We start from the raw sequence: 6,000 nt of genomic DNA, 5'->3' as shown, positions 1-6,000 counted from the left end.
GTTGCGGCTCAGTGCATCCCTTTTGAAACACACACACACATATGCAGGCACGCACACACAGCGCACACACTTAGAGTCCCCAGAGGCAGACATCCTCTGGCTCTGGTGCAGCAGAATGAACACTGGCGCCACATTAACCAGCCCTCTTCAAAAAGCTCTCTGAATAAACCTGCTACTCCAGTAAAAATATCTAATCCAGGTCTCTGAGACTTTCTGCTGCCTTCAATCTGATATTTGTTTTCTACTGCAGCCAAGGACCGAGTCTGATTTCAGCACCTTGTTACAGGAGGGTGACTCTCCATAACTGAAGGAGAATTTGGATTTGACCATGATGTAGAATGTGATTGAATAAAAGCGTTGTTCAGCCAAGGTACATAAAACATATTATTAAATATATTTTTGGGGTTGTCAAGCCTAGTTTGGGATTTATTTGACCAGGTTTTGAGATATCAATTTTATTTTTGGCTGTCCACCTCATTGGAAAGGGACATTTGAAAGTGCAACAGCACATCGATTTCCAGAATTACTTTCCCCATTACTCTGGATAATCCACAGAACACACTGAACATTTTTCACTTACTGCCTAAAAATAGCACCCCAACGATTGACAGTGAGGTCTGTGGAGGCTATGAGTCACCATGAGGACATTGTGCACCTGGTCCGTGGGTTAAACTATTCTTTATACTTACTAAACATAAACAGAAGCTTTTTAAAGAATACAATTAAATGCACTGAAAGTGTAAATAATGAGTGTCAATTTTCAAAGAGAGAATTTAATTAGATGTCAACCCACAAGTTACTATTTATCGTTATCCAACTTGTGTGAATATATATATTTATACTATACTTACTATACTTAGTAAACATGAAGGCAATATTTATGGTGAAAACAGTAAGCCAAAGCAGCTGAATCAAACAATGACACAGATGTAAGCTGAAGTGGTACAGTAAGGTTAATAAATAATAAATAGTTCAAGAACAAAGCTCATAAAAGAATAATGATATAATAATAGTAATATAATAACCACAGCAACAAACATGGATGTTGATGTGTCCTAGATACATCTTATCACATCATATGTACACTAGATGTAAATGTAGCAAGCTACCATGATGCAAGGCCAGTAAAGTTATGCAGAGTCGTTTGAGAGAATCTGGGAGTCTCATTACTGAAATATTACTACTTCCCCCTTGAGAACTCATAGCGTGCAGAAGAAAGCTGAAAATGATAAAAGATCAGGGTGTTGCCATCGTGTGCACAATCATCATTACGGAAATTGTAGCGCTACCTCCCCATCAGAAAACTGATAGCATATGAACAAGGATCAGGGAGTTTCCATAGTGATGGTCACAACATAATCTTGGCTCAGACGAAAAAACACATAGTCAATAAAAGGTGAAGTAAATTAGAGCTAAGGCAAAGGACCCTGTGTGCACAGAGCTATTTAGAAAACAGGGACCACAAAGGTATAAGTGCCAGAAAATGCATTTTATACATTCATGTAACAAAACCTTTTAATCATTAAAAAGGTGGGATTATCTAATTTCTCTGCTGACAAAACAACTCATGCCTCTATTGTGATATACAAATATGAAATACATATCAAGTACCTGCCAGATACAAATCCAGCCTGGGATTAGAATATTTCGACGAAGTTGTCAAATAAGGCATAAATGGTATGTATGTATGCATACCAGATGTCATAGGTCAAGCATGCATGCTGTCATTGTCAAACATAATTAAGCATCACATGTTGCTCAAGGCTAGTGTCTAGTTCAATTTGGATTCCATCCTGCTGTTTTTGGGTCACAATGCACAGAATTACTAAAACAAAGTACAAACAAAGTGCATATCTTCAATAATGCAAAGGTTGTTCTTCATGCAGACGCACAGTTCAACTTGTGAGCGGCTAACAGTGGGATGCGGTCTTAATTATTTCATAATCTTTTCAACATTAATGCCTTTTCATTTCAAATATTCATAGAAGGGCATGGCAGGTCACATATTGCAACATTCTTTGCAGCGAAATGGATCAGTTGGAGGAAGTTTTCCACTGCAGGTAGCCCAGAGTTATAAGCATCACACCACCAAACAAATTGCTGGACAATGATAGCTGGCTGACAGGGTGAAAATGACTTCGCTCGCTGTTAGACACCTTAATATCCTCCTTTCCTCTCCGAAGAACAGTCTGCTTTTTAACAGATACAAACAGCTCCTTCTTGTCTTATTGCTGGATTAATACTCAAGTTATAAGTATAATGAGATTGCTGACATTGTGATGATGCACCGAAAACTTTTACCTACAGTATGACACATAGTATATTCAAGAGTATACATGCATGTATTCACAGAACCAACAAGAATATCGACAACCAAGCAAGAGCATATTTTCATAAATGTTAAAAATAATCTCTGGACCACAATTTATAAGGGACCAGTTTATTGTTTCAGTATAATGCAGTGTCTAAAATCTGGCAGCATAGACGCATCTAATAAACTGTTTTCTGGCTAGATAATGAGCCCAAGAATAAAAGCAAAACAAACATGTATCCATAATCATGCCGAACTAGTTCAGATGTTTGACCACTATTCATCTGAATGAATTCAAAATGACACAGTCCAGGCTTTGTCCCTCTCCACTGCACTACATGAGTAGTACAACCTTGGTTCTACACACTGAAGGTTATATCTCCAAAATAGCTATAATACCTCTGCTGTGTCACTGAATGCACAATGTACCATTGTGTGTGACACTGCCACTTTTCATTTAATCAGCCTCTCTATTGTGAAGCAGCTAATACCCTCAAGAGCTTTCCTGACAAAACCTTCATATTTCTGAGTAAATTAATGAAAAATTGAATCCGTTTTCTGACGGCACTTGTTTTGGGATATCAGCCATATATGCACTGTATTTCAGCTGGCAACTGTGAGCTAGTTCTTCCCTTTATTTTCCTTTTTTTAGGGCGAGTATCTGTAAATCGCACTGTTGTGAGAAGGGGATTTACAAAGTACAGTCTACTACACCTTACATTTTAACATAGATAATCCTGTTCTATCCTCTTTTGGTAAAGAGTGTCCCCAGCTGTACTTATATGTAATCATTTTGTGTACAAAACACCAAGGGGATATTGAAGAGGCTGTGTTGGCTCAATTCAGGCATTTGCTAGCACAGTTGGTGCAATACATCAAATAATTTATCAAAGCCTCTGTGCATACTATATTTAACTAAGTGTCACACTTGAATTATAACATCAATCAATGGCTGTTAAAAATGAGACATTCAAAGTGAGAAGTTGTTTTATTGTATTTGTCAGGTCAGCAAAGCGCATGACTTGCATAAGGTAAAAATTAGGGGCCTTAAAGGTACAGTACAGTGTGTAGGATTTGTTGGCAGAAATGGAATATGACATAAATCATTATGTATTCATTAGTGTATAATCCCTTGAAACTAAGAATCGTTTCACACTACAGAGAGGACCCTTTTGCGCTTTTAGCGGTCACTGTAGGTTGAGGCCGAGTAGAGGGGTTTTGCTGTTGGTTGCAATCTGCGAGTAGTTGAAAACGTTTTTCTGGTTCGAGTTTGATTCATGATAAATCCGTGTTATATTACTGAGATGATCAGTCGGTCTTCCTGTCGGCATGAAGAGCAGTAGCTAATGGTGCCTTGTTGTAGGCCTAATGTTGGATGGTTGTCATGTTAATATGCTGCTTGACTCAGCAATAAAAAGGATTTGAAATTATTTTTCTGCCTTTAATTCTTTGTAGAAGTGTCTGAAAGGCTCAAAAGCAGCCATTTGTTCAAAAAAATAAGTAAATATGTAGATATATTACTTGAATTAATACAATTTTAAAACTTTATAAAAAAAAAAAAAAATCGTCCGATTAATCGGTTATCGGATTTTTCCCCCCTAATAATCGGTATCGGCATCGGCCCCAAAAAATCCATATCGGTCGGGCCCTAGAGGCAAGTCTAGATGCTTTGTATTCATAAAGAGCCAACATGTAGCAAGTTGTGCGACATGAGCTTTACTTTAGTTTAAAAAGTTCTAGCATCGATTTCCCAATATTTTGAATTCATTCACCCTGATGTTGGCTAATGTTTCAGTAGGGTGGCTTTTCTTTTTGTTAGCTTTTTCCAAATTTTGGAAATTCTACAACTTTGAAGGTAATTTTTGATTTTTGAGTCTCACTCTCAACTCGTCAAATACACACTTTGGGATGGTGACCTACCCGACTGAATTATTGGTTGAACAAACATTTTGTCCCTTATGCACAGATTGCAAAGATGATATTTGATCAGCCATTTGATAAGATTTGGCTGATCAACCGATCGGAAATTCACTTTTAGTTTGAAAAAAAAGTAAACATTCTGCTGGAAGTAGCTGCAAGCAAAGGTGGTTATCTGAATTCAATAACTGTTATACTTGAATCAAACACAGGTTGATTCAAGTCAGCAAAACTCAGCAGTGGTCTCATGTTGTGAAGCAAAGGGTGTGTGGGGATAAAGTAGCAATTCACATCAATAGCAAGAGCCAGAGAACAAACAAAGAAAACAAAGTATAACAACACAGAACAAGAGAAGGCAGAATCAGTAACAGCAGGCCAACAGTAGCACAGCTGCAAGCAACACAGCAGAACAGACTCAAATGAGGGGCATAATCAGATGACGCATACTGATACAAATACAAACAATATTAGCACCAGGATAGATCTGGGGAGCAACAATAGACATCGTATCTTTGACTTACAGAAAACAGTTGGAATGGTAGTAATCAATACACAGCTAAAAGCAAAATAGGCCAGACATAAAAGCAGTACAAAGAGAGAGAGGATTGTTAGTGTAGTTATTGAGCTGGAAAGTGAACACGAGAATGTGAAAGACCACCTCGGATAGAGTCCTTGAAGGCAGGAAGAGATGAAATCTTACCACACCTATTTATTTTTTTTCTTTTGAGTCATTCCAGCAAGCTACATGATTTCATCCCCTCTGCTCTTCCAGACAGATAATTTCAGTATAATATGTTGCTTGTTTTTGGAGAGCAATATATGCATCTGTCACTCTTCATTCCCTCCTGTGATCCCTGTGTTCCTCCAAGGTGTAGAAGTCTGCCAAGCACACAAGTTTGTGCCGTGTCTATTGGAAAACAGTCCTGTGGTGTATAGTGCCAAAAACCTGCTATAATGGGCCCCAGGATAATGATTACTTTGAGTGATGGCATAATGAGGGCTTTATAAATATGCATAGGTCACCAGGGGTAGTAATATTGTGGATTATTAAAACTGTAGGGTAAGAGGTCAAGCTAATGAGAGGGAGCTGGGGGGGGGGGGCACGGCCAGCGACACAGGAATTAGCCAGGCCAGATGTCTGGAACGTAAGGTTGTTTTCACACCCTGGAAGAGTAAACTAATGCATCCTGAAATCACTCGAGCTGAGGCTAAAACAAAGCTTTGCATTTTCATTATTCCCAAAATTGATTCCAACGGATATTTCTTCAGGAAATCACAGTCGAGATGGTTGTTCAAATTGAGGTGGGGATTCAGCGGGAACATTTGCTAGCTGTCCTGGCACAACACAGCCAATAAAGACGAGCAGGACCAGAAATCTTAGTAAAGTAAATACAAATTGCAACAGTTAACATTTTATAACAGATTGTGAATTGGATTGGAGATGCCACTGAAAATGCCTGTCACCTCTGTGTTTACTGTTTCACTGAGTGTTTCAAAGGGCTGGTGGCTACTGGAATGAACATGTATTTCATCTTGGTATAAACAGGAAGATAGCAAAGGCTCTTCTTCTAAGCACTGCACATTAGCCATCGGTGGAAATGCTGGTTCTAAGTGCTTTTAGACAGCAGGCTGCAACGCTGATGGTCTATATTTTGACTGGACGACAGCAGGGTGAAACTCTGCCATCATGTCTACCTACATCAGATTCCGTCAACAACCTGTTTCGAACACTTTAGCCCGCCGCTGTTCTGATCTCATGATGTAGCTAAACA

Source organism: Pagrus pagrus (genome assembly GCF_965226575.1).
Source record: "Pagrus pagrus genome assembly, chromosome: 10".
NCBI lineage: Eukaryota > Metazoa > Chordata > Actinopteri > Spariformes > Sparidae > Pagrus > Pagrus pagrus.
This window is presented reverse-complemented; position numbering follows the sequence as displayed.